Source organism: Oxyura jamaicensis, chromosome 5 (assembly GCF_011077185.1).
Source record: "Oxyura jamaicensis isolate SHBP4307 breed ruddy duck chromosome 5, BPBGC_Ojam_1.0, whole genome shotgun sequence".
NCBI classification, from domain to species: domain Eukaryota; kingdom Metazoa; phylum Chordata; class Aves; order Anseriformes; family Anatidae; genus Oxyura; species Oxyura jamaicensis.
This window is the reverse complement of record NC_048897.1, coordinates 15624648-15647688: the sequence shown is the minus strand read 5'-3', so window position 1 is coordinate 15647688 and position 23041 is coordinate 15624648. Positions and strand designations below refer to the sequence as shown.

General features: G+C 36.0%; 1 long non-coding RNA gene across 1 annotated transcript in view; it reads left to right on the top strand.

Annotated features, from left to right (window-relative positions):
- The window catches only part of LOC118168522, a 31100-nt gene that overhangs the window by 3386 nt on the left and 4673 nt on the right, over positions 1-23041 (top strand). The window contains exon 2 of the long non-coding RNA XR_004751623.1: positions 6323-6330. This is a non-coding gene — a long non-coding RNA (uncharacterized LOC118168522). The remainder of the gene's footprint in view (positions 1-6322; positions 6331-23041) is intronic.

Below are 23041 nucleotides of genomic sequence, written 5' to 3'. Positions count from 1 at the left end.
TCTAGCTATATTTAACCACAGTTAGTGGTATGTACTTACAGCTGTACATCTCTTCTAAACCTTCATCTTGGTCCAGGTGGCCTGGCAGCTAATGGAAGATAACAGCCCCTAAAACTCAAGAGCATTTAGGTGCTTTGTCTGGACTGTAATCTCAAAGTCTGTGCTCATTTGCATTTCATAAGAAGCATAACTCTTTTTGTTTAGAGCAAGAAAAGGGAACTCTGGCCACTCTTTTAGAGGCAAGTGCCCTAATCACTTTTTCCAAACAATTGAACATAACTTTCTTTTTTCCATGGTTTCTATCCTTTTGAATAAAGCACTTATTATGAAACTTAAAAATATGTATTGTTATTTCTTTTACTTCAGGGGAGCTCAAATCCTTGTTGTTCACCACTTGACATGCCCTAATCACCAGGTTAGCAGTAGAAAAGAGGTTAGTATTTATCTTCTGGAATGGGGACCAGGAGGTAGGGAAAGAGAATATGAAGGATAAAGAGAATAAGAAAAAATGATAGTTCTATGTTCCAAATACTGCTTTTTTTTTTTTTTTTAAATCAATTTAAGAGAAGAGTTCAGTACAAAATAAAAGAACTATTTCAGTGCAGGGATGGCAGCCAGAGTATCCTAATACTAACTTGTTGAACTTGTTGAATGAGTCATATTGTTGCACTTTTAAATTATTATTATTATTATTATTATTATTATTATTATTATTATTATTATTCTGACTCACTGAATTTATCTTCTTTTTTTCCTTCCCTCTTTGCTGCACCTTTATTAGAAGGAGTGGAAAGTCTCCTTTCTTTCAATTTCCCTCACTTCGTCATAGACTAATATCTGGTAGTTAGACAGGCTTTCTAATGTGAGAACAATATGTGGTTCACTCTTTGAACACACACACATGAAAAATTTCATTCCTTGGGAAATGCTGTAACTATTATGAAATTGTATGAAAGATGGTTATGAACTCTCCTGCAGTTACACTGATAATAAAACAAGAATCTTAACCTCCATTTTATTGGCTACCCAGGCCTATTTTGAGGAAACCCATCAGAACACTACTGGAAGAGGGTTTAGATTAAGGATCTAATTTCAAGATGTCAGACAACCTTTGATATGAGGTTAAGTAGAAAGGAAAAAAATACCTCTTTTCTGGCATGTGGTCTGGACATGTTCATATTCTAGATGCCTTGAAAATACAAAATTCAAAGAGCAGGAAATTTAGATACTTCTAGCCCTGAGTGGAAGCTGAGTGGGGTTTTTACAGGTTGCTTTTTTAGACTTGTGCCTGAAGTGGGATCTCAGCTGAAATGCAGTTGCCCAAGTCTTTTATCAGGCACCCAAGGCTTTAGTCAGATATGTCACAGCATATTTGAAGCAGGAGCTATTCTGAAATCTTTAGAAGTTTAACTCCAGACCCAGATCTTGATGTTTGCTCTCCTGACTTTTGATCTTTCCTTTTCAATCAGTGTGGGAAGGAGAGATGGTAAAGCAAGCTGTGTATGAGAAATTAAAATGAGAACAAAAGCCTGTCCAAATTATGCAACAAGGATCATTATGCTATAAAATTGCTCTTCAAATGTGGCTGTCATTGAAATATATTAAGATTTCAACAGTTAGTTTCCTGATGAAGACTTAATTTCTTGCATAAAAAGGTTTTTAAGCTTAAAGCTGTGCCTACACAATTAGTATCCTTTGGTTTTTCAAATCAGTTTGAAGGGTACTAGCGGATTGGAATGTAACAGAAGTATTTTTCCTCATTACAGATCAGTTGTCTCAAACCACTTTCACAATTGTCTTAGAATTTAAATAATTTACAAATGTAATCTATCGTTAGCTACAATGATCACTAGATCGTTTTGCAACGTAGTCTTAGGAAGCAGCCTCACTGCAGGCTTGAGGCTCATGTTGCTGTATCCACGGTAGAGTTCAGGGTAGACAAAGCTGTAACTAAATTTCATCTGCAAATTCAAAGGAGGATTGGAATACAGCAGAGAACAGAAGCCACAGGTTTCCTTTTTTAACCCCATTCTCTTTCTCCCATGGAATGGGGTATTTGTGCATGCAGTGAGGCAGAAATAAGTTATTTTAACATACCACAGTGTTTGAAAAAAACAAAATCTATAAATATTCTTGATGTTGCCACTGTTGTTGAGGTTCGCACAGTGCATAGCTATGTACATGTCACTGGAGGGCTCTGTAGTGCATATCTGTAATCAAAATGCACCCTTTGACCTAGGCACATCCTGGTGTGGAGTTTCAGGCAGACTTACTTTGAAGAGCAAACACAGGCTTTTCTTCCTCAGTTTCCCCCCCTAGTCATCCCATGCTCATCCCTTACATAGCTAGTTGTTTGTTGTGACATTGTTATGTTCCAGTGTCTGGGATGGGAAATCTGGCCCCATCCTTCTCCTACTGTGTGGTCCTGGGCTCCTCTTAAACCTTCTTCTGTAAAATTCTCTCTCTACTAAATATTTAAAAGAGAGTAGATAAGTATTTTGTGTGTTTACTTAATATATTCCCCCTACTCATATTCCATTCTTTTCATCTCTGGCATTGCGTTAATCTGATTTCTTTATATATATCCACTTCTTTTTTTTCTCCTCAAGTAGACAAGATAATTCTGTATGAACAACAAGAATTGTTATTTTCATTACTTCTTTATTTTCCCTTCTCTTTCCTTTTAAACATTTATTTGTGCCTGCTGGACTTAGCTAGCATTATAGCCTACTTATGCTAGATGCTATACAAATCCAGTAAGAGACAGGACATATTAAGAAAACCCTGGAGTCCAAATAAAGAAGGCAACATGTATTCAGGTAGAAGAGGCACAGATCAATAAGATGGCTTGTCGAGGACAGTCAATAGCTAAGCTAAAAACAGAATCCAGGTCTCTTGAAATTCAATCCCACTCACCACCCACTGACCTATGCAACCTACTTTTTATAACGTATCAGTAATTCAAACTGGGTAGAAACAGTGGTACTGTGTGACTTAGACATACGTTTCTCCGATAGGGCCTCATCCTATTATGTTTGTAACAAACAGATACTTGTAATGGTTGTTGAGTCCAGCTCATATTGAAGAGCAAATCAGTACAGTGAGCATACCTTCAAATAATTTAGCCAACACAACAAGTACGTTTTCACAAGTCAGGACTGGTTAGTAAATATGATGGAGAAAAAAACAGACATTTCGATTTAGATGATGGTAACTGTTTTAAGAGACAGCAGGATAACTTCTTTATCTCTCATTTTTGGATCTGAATAGTCTACTAACAAACTTTTAGAGAAAATCAGTATTTATTTTCTCAAAAAAAAAATATATCGGAGTTTTTAAACAGAAATTCTGTTATCTAAGCAGAGTACTAAAAGCACACAGTACTAAAGTACTAAAAGCATTATTGTAGGTGGCAGTAGTAAGGTCACATTTGTTACTCTTATTATCATTACAGTTACTTTTATAAATAGCACTGATATCTCACTGTCATAAAGGTTATATGTGAATGAAGTTACAATAGTCTTATTGCCTACAAAGCCACAATACTGAAACCTCTTACACATATAGATACCTTTCTATTATTTGTGGGTGGATCTTAATCCCTTTTTACAGACTAAGCATGTTGCGAGTGCAGAGGAGCTCAGGTCTCCTTTCCGTGTATGAGTATTGGAACTGGATCTCTGCAGGCTGCAGCGTGGGTATGCCTGGTGTGGTCCTGTGTAACCCAGCCCCGGGGGACAGGGTTTATGGCTTCAAAGCAATCCCAACGGACTACAGCTTCCCTAGCTGATACCCATGTATGTGTGAACTTACAGGCTTTTGAAATTGTCTGCACTTCACAGCTAAGTGTTCAATGGTTAGTAGTTTCATCTCTACATTTCACTCTGTGTTCTTCTAGCTTTATTACTTATTATATTATGTATGTTTTAACTATTATCTCATTTCTCATCAATTTAGATAACTGAAAACTAACCATACTTAATATTAATGCAGTCAACAGCCTCACTTAAATACAAAAACTCAAAATCCCAGGTAGTAAAACTATTAATTATGCAGGATTATGTCCATCAATTATTTTAATTTTTTTTAGAAATAAAAGACGAATGAAATATACTGAATACACTGAAAAAGGGAACTAAAGAGAAGGCAGAAATTCAGAAGAAAAAAAAGTTAGTTGAGACACCTAATGAAAAAGGTAAATAAGAACCTACTGCTCTATACTTAAATTTTCTCTGTTCTTTGTGATTTCTGAAATTTTGCACTGTTTTTCACATGACATTTCCAAAAATCTCCATTTTCCAAATTGTCGTAATGATTTTTTTCCCACAGTTTTATTCTCCTAGGCAAACTAGTTATCATTAATAATATGCAACTGTTTTTACATGTAAGTTATTTATATGATATTTTAAAATGTATTTTGATTTTAAAAGTTTGCTTCTAAAAATACACAAAACCAGCACTCATCTAGGAAATGTTGAAGTTCATCTGTTGCTTTTTTTTTGGTCTCATGACTACGTTATGTTTAGATTCTTACTGCACCTGAAATAAATTACCTGCCTTCCACTTGAAGGTGTCAAGACGTGTCAAGATCTTTTGCTGTTCCACCTCCAGTGAAAAGCTGTCAAGGTAAAAACGCTACATGTCATTTTAGCTTCCCACGCTCCATCCAATTTTAATTTACTCTTAAACTGCTACAATATCTTGTGAGTACTGTATGTTTTTCAAGTAAACGTTTACAATCCATTTTTCCTTCAAAAACAAAAAATAAAGGAATACAGCAAAATAAAAATAAAAATAAAGCACCTTTAAGATTGTGGTATTTGTAACTATTTTTGTCAGAAAGGAAAAGTGAAAAAGAGAAATTTCAAATAGAAATAGACTACAAATTGCACATTTCAGAGAAAACTTTTCCAGTGCCAGGAGTGGAAGAATGGGTTCCATCAGTTCCAGTGCCACAGCTGCCAGACTGATCTTCCCCTTTTCCCTTTACCAGTCAGATACTTCTTTAAAAAGCCTACATCCTGTAACCCCCAGAAAAGCAAAACTTCCCTTCTTCATGTTTTAGAGGAAACAAAGTTATTTGCATATTATCATGCAAGCATGTTATTTCTTCCATTTCTTTTCAGTCTTTCATAAATATTCAAGCTCTCAAAATAGGCAAATAGGCAAACAAAATTATTGGAATGTGAATAAGTTCCTGTTTCAGTAGTTTCTACATCCATTTACTTGTAGTTTTATGAGATAATTTCAGGTAGCTACAGAGATACTTAACTTTCTCCATTGACTGTGCACAAAAATATCCGTTTCAAAACCTGCAAAGATCAAACAATTCCTACGTTAGTTATGTTAGCTGCAGAAAAACCACCACCTCTGATGCTGATTTCCTGCTTGAAAAACCATGAGCTAATTGCAGAACAAAAGCTACGTTTTGAGAGGTCCTCCGCTTAGAGCAGTTACTGTGTTAAAGCCTATCTGATGCAGAACGGCTTGCAAGTCTTTTGCACGTTCTGTGAAGAAGATAATCTGCTTGTCGTATGCTGTTAATGCTGCTGGATGTGATGATATAACATGAAGCAAAGCAGGCTCCATCCTTTAGTGTTAAATCTTTCAGTTTCAACTGCTCCAAAGAGCATTTGGGTAAAGAGTAGGCAGCTGCTTTTTTTTTTTTTTTTTTTTTTTTTTTTTTTTTTTCAGTCAACTGTCATCTTTACCAACTCACTTTCCACCTGCTGATTTTTGAAAAGTTAAAATCCTTCCCACTCTCTTCAAGTTACCAAGGTTCAAACACATGGTGCCAGGATAACTGCTTTTACATGACTGACAATGAAAAGAGCAACATGCAGAGAGCAACAGGTAACTTGTGTTATTTAGCAGACTTCATTTATTATTTACTCATTGTTGGGTGATGACTCCTTGTTACTCATTCATTTTTCAAAGCCAAATCTTCAATGTATTTAATGTCCAAATTAAACATTTTTTTCCTTAATTAAAATGATGAAGATTAATTAATGAAAATAGCTCAGACTTCAACATCTAAAAAATAGATTCTCAGAAAACTTCTTTGTTATCTTAGGTATGCAATTTTTAACAGTATTTAGGCTATGCAGTGTTCAGTGCTCCTATGTCTATGTGAGATTGGTGAGAATATAATTTCTGAAATATGATAGGATGCCCTTAAACACAGGCCTTCTAACCATCCACGTTAAAAGGCTTTGAATCTAATCCCCAGGAATTTTCCTTCATGCCAGGGCTTCCAGTTGTATTGCTTTTCCACCAGCCCCTCCTCTTCTATGTGTGTTTGCAGCTTTTCTGTGTGTGAAAGGCTTGAGTGTGAAACCAAGTAGAAGTAGCTCCACAGCTTGCTGTCCCTGATTTCATATCCTTCTGCACTTCACGTGCTGCACCTAGGAAATACAATACAAGGGTGAGGACCAAGACTGCTTCAAAGGAGAGCCAGCTGAGGGACAGGATAGAAAGATAAGGTGCACACAGGAGAGAAAAAGAAGGCTTACAGGGCTTCGGGTGCTGAAAATGATCTTGAGGGCAACCTAACCATCCTGAGCATAGTCAGAATGTTACAGCTCAGCTTCTACCACTAAGACCTGGGCTGCTAAGTTAAACAGATCTCATAGAGTTGACTGGAAGAGTACTTAATAGTTAAAAAAGGGGCTATGAGTTTTTATGAGCTCTTTGAATTTAAATGCCATTTTGACAGATTCAGATCAAAATATCTAGGACCTGATGCACAGCAGTAGTTAGCACTAATAATAATCAATGTAGTCACTAATGGGCACCCCCCAGAGATCTGGATTTACAAACCAAGTGTACAGAAAACTGAAATACCCAGAGTGACTGGCACTTTTGGAAACAAAGTGCAGATAAAGATTTGAGGTTTTAAATACTCTGATTTCATCCATTTAAGGATTTTCAAAACTTTTTGGTGTGGATACACTTTTAATCCATTCTGATCAGCACTCGTGCTTATTTTTCCTCTTTTTTTATTATGATACTAATTAACTTGTAATCAACAGCAACTCCGTTAAAATCCTTGTGGCTTTGTAATATTCTCAGTGGTATAAGATAAAATAAAATGCCATCTAAATGTCTTTCTTCACATAGATATACATATATATGTTCACACACACACATTTATTAGCATTTCAATTTAAGTTAACAAGATTCAAAAAATATCAGTGAAACACCTGTAGGCTTTAGTATTGTATAACTGTGTCAGGGGAGAAGATGGGTTTATATAGAAGACTGATTCTTCAGTTTTATGTCAGATTTTCAAAAGATAAATACTGTAATGTGTTTATTTTCTCAGCCACTTAAGCATAAATATGTAGGAGAGCTATAAGAGAATGTACAGACCAGGTTTAACTGCAAATAAATACAGCACAGTAATAATGATACAGTGGCTTTTATCATTTCATGCCTGTGAAGTGCATATCCTTATTTTGTTAGTCTTGTAGAAAGAAATTTTAATGTACTTACATTAAATTTCTGTATAGGTGAGCAGGCTTCCTAAATGATATGTGGGAAGGTGGGAATCTTCCATAGTGCAATCCAGACCACTTAAAATTGGGCAGCAAATTGACTTCTGTCACAGACAGTCTGAATAGCCCCTTAGAAGTGCCTTCCTCAGTCATTGGCTGTAGAGCACTAATTTAGTCTTCCAAACTGGGGACCTAAAATTGAGAGCGGGCATATTTTTGCTGTATTGTGGAAGAGTGGGAATAGTTCTGCTAAAATAAAATCAGTACTGCACAGATGTGAATAAAGAAAGCCCCTTTCCTGAGGATCTTATACAGTGCATTTCTAACATTTTGATAGTCTGTACATTGATTTTATATGAAGTTAGCCATTTCCAGTATAGCTCCAATTATTCTTTATCAGATCAGTTAAACAGGTACAGTATTATAACAAACAAGATATTCTTGTACAAGTATCTTTTCATCAACATCACTACATGCATACTTGGGGTGGACTGGAGATGTAGCTTTATCTATTTTTGAGATGGAGACAAGGTTTTATACACTGTTATAATTACCAACTCTGTATGTATTCAAATAAAGCAATTAATGCATTTCACTATTACAGAACCAGAGCTCTAGTTTATTACTATTATTTTTGTTTTCCTTTATTTAATTAAAAAAATATTTTAAAGCCTTATTTTCTAAGAAATGACATCCTTTTAAAAACAACTTGCAATTTAAATATCTTGTCTTTATTTTTAGCTAACTATCATTGAAATAGTGAGATGAAAAAATTGTCCTTGTTTTGCTGTGTTACTTGTTGAAAATTAAGATATATCAAGTCCTGTCACACACACTTCAGTCAGGTGGGTCCTACCAATTATGCTGTATTTTATAAAACATTGAACAGAAGTCACAAACATTAAAATTTAATGAGGTAAATACAGAGAGATAACAGGGACAGTATAAGGCAGTAAGTCATCACATTTTATTTGTATTTCAGTTTTTCTTTTGAATTATCTAGATAGTAACTCAACTGTTTTCCTTAAATACAGGTAAGTGTTTACACTGTCCTTGCCTATGTGCCTCTTCAGTAGCATTTCATAATAAATGTTACTTGCTAGAAACTATAAATCACAGAATAACTGAAAGGAAAACAAATTTCAATACAATCAGGAATCTCATTCAAATCTCTGTCTAGTTGTGTCATTTGATTTATGGGTGCTGTTTCTCCGCACAGAAATTTATTTCTCTTTCGTGTTCCCTCAGGGCCAGATTTCAGGACGGGATGGAATTTCCACCCAGCAGCATTTCTCTGAAACCACTGTCAGGTTTTGAATCTCTCCTTTTCTGCTGGTAATGGAATCCCACACTCAGCCAGTCGATACTAATGATTTTACTTGCCTCCAGCACGGCTTATGACTAAGTGAAAAACCATCTCTTCTACCTCACTACCTCCAACCCTGCTGAACCACAAGTCTAACAAGATAACCAAGCCTTTTCCTTCTCAGGACTTCTTCTCAGTGGAGCTAATTATGCACAAAGACATAAACACTTCATTTGAGAGGTACCAATAAAGTAATCACATCTGTCTGTGTGTTCAGGAGCTGTAACTGCAGCACAAGTGTGTGTATCCAAACTGGCAGTGAGTTACTCCCAACTTTTTTACAATCAAAGGCCTGGAGGAGTAGAAGATTTATCCAGATTTTTAAAAAGTTTAAGCTTTTTAAAAATCTGGATAAATTCTAATTGTTAATGTTATACATTGCACAATGCCACCCAGTGTTGTCTGAGTATAAAAGACTACTCCCAGAAATGCATGTCCAAGAATTTTCCAATATTAGAGTTTTTGTTCTGCAAAATTTTAACCAAGAAGAAAACTCTTTTGTGTGTGTGTGTGTGTGTGTGTGTGTGTGTGACCCTAGTGACCCTAGTTCTACCCAAGGGATCATTCTATTGTGGGTGTCATTCCTCATGTCCATGAGCTTGGAAAGTTTTTCAAGAACTTCTTGAAATATTGCATCGCACCAAAGACTGAGTTGCTCCTACTGACCAGCAGTTTGGACATTATTACTCTTACCTAATTTGTGGAACTATACTTTGGACTTTTTAGTTAGATAGATTAGTAAATATATATTTTCCTGTTTTTATTCCAATTGATTTTCCTTGTAATTTCCCAGAAAGTGTTCCTTAGATGTTTAAGCTGTCTGGTTCCATCTATTTGTGTGTGAGAGCACCATGCAGTGAATGACATACACTCTAAATGCCTTCACTGCCTCAAAGACTCCTACCTCACTGTAAATACTCTGCAAATCCTTTACTTTGCATGTTCTCAAGGAATGCAATGCTGCACATCACAGGTGTGTTGATAGATTTTTTTTTTTAACTCAAATTTTAGACATTACTTCCAAGTCCAAGAGTCAGTTTGGACAGAAATTTCATCAGTTTTGCTCAATGTGGTGTGGCCAACACAGCTGAGACATCTGTTGGACATTGCTTGTCCAACTGTGCTCCTTACCTTTTTACCAAGCTGAAGATTAGATGAAGACATGATTGTCCAACAGGACAAGCTATTCTCTCCATCCAATGATGCAGATGAGTCTTGAAAAGAACAAAGCAATCTTGCATCTTACCAGTCACGTGCCACCTGGACCCAAACCACAAAAATGTTGACAAAATTGATAAGATTTTTTTCTTTGTGCAACCACTGTATTGTGCAAAACATCACTTCTAATCCATTTAATGGAGTGCATATGCTTTCTAGAATAACAAGCATTTAAGCTAATACTCTAAATAACTCATTTATTTCAGTGAAATGGGAGTTGTTATTCCCCTGGCAAATATACTAAGCACCTTTAAAACAGTAATACAAAACAGACGTCAGAACTAAGAAAAATATACTAGAAACTTACTTCTTTACATTTTTATTTTTATGCTTTTTGTCATTATATGTTGATTCTTATCTACAGACTCAATTATTCTTAAACATGGATCATGACAAAATACAAAATTAAACGTAGCAATATCTAGGAATAATTTCAAAAAACAATTAAAAATCAATTACGAATCCATTTTTTCTAGCAGTTAAGTGATAACGTATCTAATAGCATTTAAGAGATTAATGCCCTGATTTGCATTCAGTACTCCTGATTATACACTTCATGAGCCCAGTACTTGTATTTGTTTCACAATCGTAATGCAATTTATCATAGCTATATATCAACCTATTTTTAATATATCAAGTGCACAGTATATGATATTAAGTACTAGGTCAAACACCAACAGATGATGTTATGCTACATATACATCATATGCCTGAATAGATATTCTTTGTAACTGAATTTTCTAAAGAGCCTACAGGAATTAAGTGCCTAACGGGCCCTTTACTTCATTTTGAAATGAGCCTTGTTATAGAAAGGCCATGTAGTTTCTTCCTCCTCTGCTGTGGTTTGTTTCCTTCTCTAAAGAGTGTATAATTTCTTTGTTTATATCACAAGGGACACATTTGTGAATTAAAAGACAGCAATTAAATTACTACTCTGACAGGAAAAGGAGAGCATGAGAAAAAAAACTGAACCCAAAGCAACATTTTTAATAGGAAAAAATGTGCATTAAGTGAACCAATGCCTGGAAACTCTTTCAGTAAGAAATGTGCTTTTGTATTCCATACTCAGTGATGGATGCAGCACAGAACTTTACTCCACAACTAGGTTGTTCAATAACTTAAATATACTTCTCAGGTGTAGAATTTCTTTGCCAAATGTCTGGTCTTACTCATCAGGTGCCATACAAGCAGAAAGGTAGAGTCTGTCTGTTAAAGAAATGTGAATTTTCAATGACACTTGCCTTACTGAATACATTTTCCCTTCATAGGAAGGCTTGTCTGCAGTTTTAGATAGAATAAGAGGAAAATAACTTTTCATATACTATTTAAAGTACAGGTGTTATTCCTATACACAAAAGCCTGGATTGAGCATGGGACTTCAGCTGATACTTAGGATTTTAAAAGCACATTTAGAATTCATGTTTCACTATCTACTTGCTTTTACTTTAATTTTTTCCCCCATTTTCATACCAGAAACAAGTACTTTCTAAAGCATAAACCTAGGCTATAACTGAGCTAAAAACTTGTCACAATGTTGACAGCATACATTATTTACAATCGAGTTAGGTTAGTTAATTAACTCATTTGAAATCACTCTGTCATATGTGCCTTTTCTGGACTCAATATAAGACCATAGTTGAGTTAGCAAGCAAGCTGGTGAGCAGTATTTAAATAGACAGAATAAAAAAGATCACAGCACTGATTCATCCTTAAGAAGTCATTCCCAGTTTCTGTAATTAAGGTAACTTGAAGTGCTAAACTTACTGCTCACTGTTCAACACCAGGTAGAACCAAACATGGACACTTATGTCTTACATGATAGTTAGGAGAAGCAAATGCAAAAAGGAATATAATTGTTTGATTATAATTAACCCATCTGTTAAAATTCCTAGTTACTTTTTATAGTTTTTTAACTTCACTTTGAAGGAGCAGTAGGAAAAGCAGATAACTCCCTTGGTGAAACTGTATGGCAGGTGAGCTTGATAGAATACCATAACATGAAGTTCATTAACATACAAGTTCTAGCTTAAACCCATGACTTCAATAAACATCTGAGAGAAAACACTTCTCCAAGGCACCTGTGCAAGCTGAAGCACCTTAGAGTGTGAGAAAAGTTCAGGTCTGACTGTTCAGGAATTCTGACTAAATAGAAACTCCTTGCACGTGACTGAAAAAGAAAGTTAAAGAAGAAACTGGTAGCTGGTGATGAGATTAATACTCTCTTTTTTGTCAGGTTTTACAAAATCAGTACCTGACATGCACGAAGATTTCCCAGAAGCACACTTTAAAAATATGTATAATTTCACAGATTTTAATAGCTCTTATATGAGCTATGTCAAACTCAAATCAGATCATTGAAGGACAGGGTAAAATGACAGCTTAAAAACAATATTCCTGCGTTTATTTATTTATTTATTTAAGTTGGGCAGTAAGTGCAACACTTATAGGGTTAACATCTTTTAAGTGTTGTTATCCTTATAAATTTCCATTTTCTCCTGTTTAAAAATAGTGTATGTCAACAATTCAGGCTGAAATTTTTCATGCCGCTGTTTGCCACTGGCTAGGTATTTCTGTAAATTTCAGCTGCTTTAATGGAACCATCACCCAGAGTGAAATTAAAGCAAGTACATTGTATTGTCTGCGCTTAATGACAATCTCATGGCATCAACCTGTAAACCGTACCATGGGGCAAATAATCAGTCATGCCTTGTTAAATTCACCAGGATGATGGTGTGGATTTGCCTGCACTGATTAAAATGTGTTTCATTTGGTAATTTTGTAATGAATTCAGTTGCTTTTACCACACATTGATTCACAGTTGAACTCTTTTTACCAAGCAGTGATCACACTTTTCGTATCCCATGCAGACTTACACCGAAGTCCTTGTTCTATGATACAGTGGCTTAATGAGCTCTTCAGGTTGCTTACTCCTGCACTCAGGTGGTAGGGCATGCCCCCCTTCTAAATTAAGCCAGAGCAACACTTTGTGAGTCATTCTGTGAACTGAATGATTTAACTGACTTGAGTTAGAAAGAAAGAAAACATGCACAAATAGGTCAGATCGGTTGAGTGACTTGGTTCACAACATGGCCCCACCACCCGCGGCAGTTACAAGGCAGGGCATGTGAGGTGCCGCGCTGGAGAAGTTGGTGGCCCGGCATGGACTGGAAAGACTGAAATGGCTCAGACTGTCCTTACCACTGAGGGGCTGCACAGTGGGATTAGAGCCTGGTGGGGTTCGCATGTAAACCAAAGCTCAGGGGGATAAGAGTGACAACAGAGCACCTAAAAAGAATGGTGTCAATTCAACCATGTTGTACAGTTAAGTATTTTGCATAAGCTGCATATCAGCACCATTTCAGTTTCAACCGTTTTAACAGTCACCTTGAGTTAAAACACTGCTTGGATAAACACCTCTACTTGCTAGGGACAGCTCAGGTGAAAAGCAGTGGATCTTTTGCTACATTTAAGCTAATGCAGAGAATTTTATATTATTTTGCCTCTTCCGTACAGTTCCTCAGTCAGGAGACATACAAAATCAGGACACATACAAAAAAGGCAGCTGTGGTCTGACTTGCAGCAGAGCTGAGTTTCCTCAATTAAATTTGGTGATAAGTAAGATTTGAATATATATTTTTAAATACTTGGAAGATCAGATTGTAGGTATCTCAGATTGGATACCCAACATTACCTCATTTATTTGTTTGGCTTTTACTCTCAGTACTTTGGTATTACCTGCATACAACATTAACAGTCTATCTTTCAATCCTCAGTAAAATTAGGTAAGTAATAGCAACAGAAATTGCAAAAGGAAGCTAATTATTCTGTACTCAGTACAGACTGCAATAAGCTGTAAATAATTCACAGAGCAACATGCTACAGAAAATAGCAAACTGTTCATAGGACCATACAACAATCAGACCTAAATTATGCTATGGGTCACAAAATCTAATTTCCTGCAATTGCAGCTAACCACATACTCTAATCTTTTTCCTAATGCTCAAAATTTTTCTTAGAGCTTATTGGATTGCTTGCCCAGAATATGAGAAGCCACAACTCAGCCATGTCTGGATTTCACTCACCATTTTGCCAGAAAACTTCTAATGTTCAATCTGAATTTATTCATGGACAGATTATACCTATTCTTGTGCTAATATCTTCCTTTAGAACAGATCTTCATATATTCAGCTAAAGGAACAAAGATTTTATGATAGCTTGGAATATAGCATAGAAATGGAGCATCTCATTCCCTAACATTTCTTAGTGTGTGTTGCACGCTGAATTCATCTCCTTGAGCTTGGATGCCAATGACTATCATTGATGAGGAATCTGCTGCACATCAAATAGTACAACTGCTTTCTGGCACTACTGTAACCAATTTCATCTAGTACGCTTGTCTTTTCCACAGCCATATCATACTGGTGACTCATAAATCACTGTGATAAACCACTCTCTGCAGTTGTCCCCACCACAGCTGCTTCCAGTCAGTGAGCTAACAAGAGAAGCTCTCAGTATTAGTCCTGCATTGTGTATTTGCACTTCATACTGCTAAATTTTATCCCTTATACATTATTCCAGTCCCAACAGACATCCATTTCTTCTTGAACCTTGCAGCTTTCTTCTCTATTAACAATAGATGTATTTTTAGCTATTAGCAAATTCAATCACCATACGCTTTTCTCTACAGACTAAGCTTATTAATAAAACAATAAAACAAAAATTGTTTAAAGACTCGGCCCTGAAGAGCTCCACCAGTCATGCTCTGGTAACAGAGCACTTTCCCTTTCATTGCCACTTGTTATTTTTCTTTTAGCTAGTTTCCTCTGTCACATCATAGTGCTTTTACCAATTAGTGAGTGTTCATTATTGTGTGCGCTGAAGGCATAGCCATCAGGTAGGAATCCTGCAGAGTTAACATGTTCTTATTTAGGTAGACTGTCTAATGATGCTTGCTCACCTAGAGACTGAGGTGAGGATTTGTATAAATTTAGGGAGCACTTTACAGGTTTAGTGTTCCTTTAACATATTATTTCAGGGCGCAATTTAAAATTAAATAGCAGTGTGACAGACAAAGCTCTGGTCTTAAAGTGTTTATGTCACAGGATCCATGAGCATAAATTTTGGAGAAGGCTGCACTAATGGAGGATTGATCAGTCCTGCAATTCTTGCCGTTTTCTGAAAGAAAGTATTTCATGCAGGGACAAGCACAGTGCCAAGTGCATAAGCAAGGCTTTAGTTCTAAGACGGAGGCATAAAACCACATATTAAAAGCCATATGCAAACATGGGGTATTGCTTTTGTGCTGGTCTTGAATTAAAGATAAAAAACAGTTATGGGCAAGCAACAATGTAGACAGAGTGAACCAATGGGGAAAAAAGTAAGTCGAGGAGAATTACCCAGTGTGAAACTATTGTATCACTCACATATGGCAGAAACAAAAAGTTCAAGGAAATGGAAAAAAAAAAATCATATTTATTAACTAGGGATTGTGTACAATACTGAAAATATACATCAAATATATTGAATATACTCAAAATGTATTTGAAGGCTTAAAATATCACCCTGTTTTGCATAATTAACTAATGGCAGAAATATTTATTTAATAAAACCGTACAGATTCGTTCCTTATATAGTTAAAAACTATTTCTAGCAGATACTTTGTATGTCAGAATGATCACATGTCCCCTAGCAACCAGGATGTTACTGAAATTCTACATACAAGTGCATGAGTCACTTTAAGTGATGTAGTAAGTCTAATTAGGAATGTTTAATGAATAGCAGTAGGATACAAGCTAGATTTTATAAATGTCCAAAGCTTGGTAAATTAATTTTGTTCCTAAATGTACCGATAAGAAAGGATAAATCTCCACGTATTTTTTTTTGAGTCAGAGTAAGTGGTATATTCTATTTTGTTATTTCCTTTATTCATCATCTGATGCTTTTTATACATCAAGTTCATTTATCTCTGTTGTAAGAAATTATTCTAAAAATACATTATATCTATTTCACCCTGCCTAGAACCTGAGTCTTCTCTACTCCACATAAAACTGTGTCTGTGCAAATATCATTTATCTAAGTTACAGAAACTGTCAAGGAAGGCATATGCCTCCTGAAGCCACTTTATTTGGTTTTATTGTTTTTTGTTTGTTTTAATCTTCTGTTTTTAAATTCCTTCCTTAACACTAGTTTCTTGATGCTTTTGCTCTGATCTTCAATATGTAAGGAATTACCTGATCTTGCAAAACAGTGTTCTATAGTTGTTGCACAAAATTTGCACAATGCGCTGCTTTACAGTTCATCACAACTCATTAAACAAACAAATAAACAACCAAGAAACACAACAAGTTGGATTAGAATTAAGCCTGAAAGTAAAATTTCTTTCCACCTAGGGAATCTAAATAGACCCTGTTTTGTGACAATACTGTTACATTCATTACAAGGTTGAATCCAACTACTTGGGTGTTGTTTTTTTTTCTAAGCTGCAGTCTGAGTATAAAATATTCTATTATAAAGTCTACAAAAACACATTATAGAAGTATTTGCTTGAACAAAAAGTAAAAACTTATTTTTTTATGTTAACATCTTGCTTGAAGTACCCAATATATTATATAAATACAAAGTTCCAGGTTGAAATGAAAGAGCATTGATGCATTGTTCAATGACAGTTCTCACATTCCTTGCACAGACCATGTGTTTGCTTTTCCATACTATTCCAACCTCTATTCATCAGCTTAACTGTACTCATCACTACTGTTTCAGGCTGATTTGCACAGGTGTTGGTATTTTTTAAGTATTCCGCTAATTGATGCTCCGAGTAATAAGCATATTTTGCTGTCAAAGTTTTTTCTTAAAGTTCCTTCTATGGATCAAGAACAAATTCTGATTAGTTATCAAACAGGTAGAAAAAAAATATCAGAAGTTTCTGAGCATTGGAAATTCCTAGAATAGTGCATGAAAGTGAAGCAGGCCTTTGTAAATACACTGTGTGTGAAGAAGGAGATCTAAAAGTAACTGGGGGGAGGAGGTGGCTTTGCCAATACAAAACTTGGTACTGATTTAATACAAACTGAGAGTGGTAGACATCTAAGCCAACTAAGCTCAAATTTCACTGACTGTTCCTCAAAATTTGCACAAGATTGGGGGGATCATCGTTATATTAGTTCAAAGCACAGCACATAATTTTCATGCCCAATGAGACCATCCCAGTTACAGTTAAGCCACGGACAGCTTTTTAACAATGTAGGATGCTTATTTATAGCCATTAAACTTAATCCATCATTCAGTACAGACTAACTGTACTGAAATGAAAGCAGAAGTAAACAGCATGTCAGGTGGGCAGCGTGAATGAAAACCTGTCACTGTTTCTCAAGTAACTGAACCCAGGGTGTGGTGTAGGCTTGCTATCTTATTGCAGAGCCCCTCCCTTGGGCTGTTTACAGTAAGGTGCAGCACAAGCCAGGCTTTTATAACTCCTTTAAACTCACTTAAAAATCTCTACTACACCTGTCTGCATTTGCACCACCAGCGACATCAAAACTATACATAATTTCCCAATGTTGTTTTCATTCTCCATTTGGAAAAAGGAGAAGTAATAAGCAAGAGCATCATTCACTCACAGGATTCTCACATTTTCTAAATAGCTGAAGAAATGGCTGCTTAACAGAAGGATCCTTAAGAAGAGTGGTCAAGAGTAGAAGCAACTACTAACTTGGACTCATTCTTCATAAGGAACAATTTATTATTTGTTTGTTTGTTTGTTTCCTGCTTTTAAATGATCCAGAAAAAGATTTCCCAGTTTAAAATCGTCCACAAAGTCAATGAACAAATTTCCTTTGATCTGCAGGCAGATTTCAAAAATCTAGCTGTGACCAGCTCTCTTCTCTGGTGTACTGAAGTCCTCAGATGTCATGTCTGTTCTGATTATTCATACAGCCATCAACTAGAGAGATGCAGCACTACATGTTTGAATTGGTTTTCAGTCTCTCGTGGTCAGCAGCAGGCTAAGCACTGTAAGGCATGAAGAAAGTACTTGCTCCTGCCTGACCAAACTTTGTCTAAGCAGGCAAAAGGGGAAATGGGAGAGAATATGTCCAAAATTACACAAGTGACTAATAGCAAACAATGAAATCAACATTAACTGCATTTGAGTCCAAGAGGCAGTGTGGCTCATGCTGCATTTTACCTGTAGAATTTGCAGAGGAGACCAAACACTAAATCTGTTCACTTATTAGAATCTATGTGGCAAGTTGCACAATTTTGACTTCTTTATTTTTGCCTTTTGTTTTCAGTCTTGTTCCCTAAGGAAATGAAACTTCTGCAATCACAGTGGGTGTGTATGGGTACATGTGCATGAGTTCAAGTAGTAAGTTTTGAACCTGCTGGCAAACTTTATCAAAATTTGACACAGAGTAGTGGCCTCAGACATAATGTAATTCCTACATAAACTGAGAAAATACCGAGAGAGTTGTAAATGGCAGCCTGTAGCCTGAGAGCAAATATCATTAGATTCTTGAAAATTTCTGTGGTAGTAATAATATTACTTTCATTTAGATATTAACAGAACAACTCACAGATCCCTTCAGCTAGGTTTTCAAGTTTTCCTCTGCATTAAGAAATGTATTATTTAAAAACAAACAAACAAACAAAACAAAACAGAATCTCATGAAACAATGCAACAGTAGTAATTGGGGCTTAAAGGAAGACAAACAAATATGACATTATTTGTAATGAAATAACGAACTAGAATAACTGCACATGCATAGATGATGTGGATTTCTCCCTTCAACTTGTGCATACCATGTTTTTATGAAAAGCCATCAAAACCATTCAAATTTCTTCCGTGCTTCAGAGGGCAAAACTGTGGTAGCAGAAAGCTCAGGAACACAAGGTGCAAGGCTGACTAACTATCAGCTCCAGATACTGTATTCAAAGGGGAAAGGAAGGGAGAGAGACGAAATCTGGGGCAAAGCTGTGTTCATGACTCAGAATATTTATGTTAGTGATGTCAGATGTTATAATTAGGCAAGGCTTAGGGGTTGTCATTACAAAAATATCAGTGTAAGCCAGGCCTCATGAAGGCTCAGGGAGGGCAAAGACTCAACTTCTCACATTAGAATATGAAATTTGAGCATCTGCCTCATATTGGAACTTGTTTTGCTACCCACAAGCATTGCTGTTCTTCCTAGCTGGCAAGTACCCTGCCAACAGTACGTGAAGGACGCTGGAGAGAGATTACATGTGCTTCATTTGAGTCCTGCTGAGCAGGTCAGAAGTTTTTCTTCCCTTTTTTAAGACAAGGGTTTCAGTAGAATTTAGCTTTCCACCCTCACATATGTGAGCAGCCTTCAAAGCATGTAATTTCCATTGTGTCACACACATTCACTCAGCATATGCATAAAATTGAAGGAGAGAAGCTGAAACTCTAAGATCTTTTTATATGGGCTGAGCTAGGAAATGTATTTATGCTGGTTGCTATAGTAATGAATACAGATGATGATTGCACAATCACTGCAATTACACATTTATAGAGAGTGGTAGTTTCAGACAAGAGTAATACAACTGCAATGCAAGGAAGTGATGTAATCAGGGAAAGATGAACACATAGGTCAATACCATGCTTAAGACATGTTTACTAAATTATGATGAAATATTTGAGAGAGGAAGGCTGGCTTTTGGCTAAGATTTTTGACATCTAAATTCAGTGTGTTGCTCTTCTGCAGCTTTCTTTTGTGACCTTGAGTGTGTGTCTCCCAGTTTAGATCCACTGAATCATGGTGTTGACTAGAAGTTAAGAGCAGTAACAAGCACGTTTAGGTGCTTGGCCAAGGAACCAGAACTGAGAACCTTAAATTACACTCATTTACAACAGGCTGCATTCTGAGTTGGGAGCAGCTTAATGTAGGTAAATAACTCCTACTGAGATACCATATCTTAAGTTACTTCATATGAGGTACATACATAGTCTTTGTTGAAAGAAGGCACTTTTACTTGAGGCTTGGAATCTCTCTATGGAGAGCTTCTTGAGACTTTCCTTTCAAAGGGCAGAGAAGGCAGCACTTTTCTTAATACATTTATAATGCATTTAAATTCAATGCCTAACATGCCACAGCACTCTCCTAGGGTATGAAATGCCTCGGTTCAATTCCTTCCACTCTCCATGGAAATTCAAATCTTAACTCCCACATCTCAGTGGAAAAAATGTCTTAAATGGCAGGCTACAGGATATTTAAAAGGTAAGGGTGCTCTCACTCTCTCCTATTCAATAATTAAAGAACCACTGAACCACAGAGAGTACAAATAACAAACATGAACACGGCCAACTACCAAAACACTTTATTGGGAAAGGGAGAAATTGAGTTCCATTTCTGCTATATTAAGTATTAAGTAGTTCTTGGATCAAGTTTTTCAGGTAACATAGCCAGAGGACCAAACAGCCTATGGATTTTGATGAGGCTTAGATGCAACAGCGTTGCTGAGTGCTTACAAACCCATGTCGGAACAGAGCTTTAGATGCCACCAGGGTGAGGAAGCAGCTATGCCAGGGTATTAAGAATTTTAAATTGGATCTAAAGAGTTTGAAATACAAAACACTCTGTGGACTGAGATGTCCATCAGTACAATGATGATGCTGGTAGTTTCCTACCTGCCCCAAGTTCTGTGGGATTAACTACATTAAAACTGTGAGAAAATCAGAAATTATCATCCCATAAACAAGTGAGAGAAAGATACAATGGACATTTATTTAAGTTTAAAAGCTTCAATTTAAAAGATTCCTTTATGCGTTTTTTTTTTTTCAAGTTTCAACAAATTAAAAGGATTAAGCTTGCAAAATGCATAGTATTTGATCAGTCAAAAAGTAGCACAAGGACTTTGTATTGTGAGACATTTCTGTTGCTTTTCAAAATATAGTCCATAAGCTAACCGTGTTGGAATAATTGTCTTATTAAACAATTTGTGACTGCCAAAAAGACATATGAAATATAAAGAAAACAAAAAGGGAAAAGATGATATTTTTACAACATGAAATTAAAAATAAAATTAAAACAAACAGAAAACACCATGTTCTGGGAAATGGCAGAAAAATGAAAGACAGAAGGCCCATGTTTGAAATAGGCTCATTAGCTGGGGCAGTCTCCTGAATTTCCTCTTATCCCCATAATTAACAAAAACACTGAGATTAAATTTCAGGAAACAGGAGGGTCAGGTAAATGGTATAAGCAGTTTTGACGGATACATGCAATGGTTGAAAAGATGGCTCCATATTAAGTTGAACTGCATAGATATAAATATGGCAGATAAGGTAGAACATGAAAAGAAAAGAAAAAAATAAATCAAGTACTCCTTTCAGTCCCATGTATTATACTTATGTTCTGCAATCTACACAGAAAAAATAGAACAACTTCCTATTTAACCATGTCAAACATATTTGTATTGCATCTCTTTATCTTGGCATTATCACCGCAATTATCAGCATAGCACAATGCTGAAAATCTATGAAAATGAAATGGTTTAGCACATCTAGATATGCATGACTTCCATCAGTCCTGACAATGTTGTAAAGTCACTGTGGTACATGAATGTTTCCCACTTATGGGTCAAACTGAATCCTCAGTAACTACTGCGTAAATACAGGAGTGCCTCAGACAAATCAGAAAAGCTATTCTGATCTACACCCAGTTAAAAGAGTATCAGGTTCTGAATTTCAATCAGCGATTACTCCTACATGGTGCTGCTGTCTATTTTTTGCTATCTATCCTGCAAAAAAGCTGAGGGATCAACAGACTAGAAAACCTATTTTGTTTTAGAGTCTGAACTGTTTTTTCGTTGCCACAACCACAGACTGAGACAAAAGCACTTAAACAGCCTTCCTGTCTGTACACAGTTCGCACCTTGTAAAATAGTCATTTGAATATTGGTAGAATCTGACATGTCCACTTAAGCACAATTTTCCTTCATTTTTGTCATTTCCCTCTACCATAGAAAAGAGCATTAAACTTTTATTGTCCCGATTTTTAAATAATACTCTACAACTGATGCAATTAACACTAAGAATAATAATGTATGGCATGTTCTTAAAAGCAATGCAAAACAATCTACATTAAAAATACTAGTTCAAGTTGCTCTGACTCATTATTTACACAATTTAATGACAATGTTTTTCTCCCTTCCCCTTTGGTTTTCTGACTTTTCAAAGATAGATACCACTTACTTTAAACTCAATTTTTAAAATATGCTTGTATTTGACAAGGAAATGGCACAAATCATTTTTTTTTTTTTTTTTTTTTTAACCTGTGAGTCACCCTGAAAAAAACAGTAACCCCTGCCTTCAAAATTGCAAAGAAGTAATGAAATAGGACAGGCAGATGTGAGAAGAGAAAACCCACCCAAACAAACACTTTTAGACAGTGATAGAACCTCTAACTCTCACTACCAGATTATTTTCACATTGTTGTAAGACTTCATTGTTCATGTTCCTACCACAGGATTTTAAAAACTTTCAAAGGTATTATAGAAAGGCACTATTAACTCCTTTTTACAAATCATTGACAAAATGAAAAGCTGCAAACTAACAATTTCCAAAACCCCTTCCAGTTGAGTCTACAAAAAGTCTTGGGTACTTTACCTAACCCTCTTGTAACCTGACTGGCAGAAATCTTAGCACTAGAGGTGTGCAGCATATCTCGATAACTGTGCAATGCTTTCTAGGTTGGATGTTCACAGAGACACCAATAATTAGAGTCTAAGTTCCTGAAGCTAACAACGTACTTGGGCTAGGTCTTCATAAGAACCCCTTGTATTGCTCCTAGCAAGCAAGGACTTCTTTTAAACCAGTTTAATTTTCTGCATATTACTAAACCTCTCCCTGCCTGTAATTTTAAAATAAGAGCGGGTTTAAATGTGTTTGCTGAACTGGTGCCTAAATACTTTCAAATTATACAACTATTGATATGGTATTGAATAT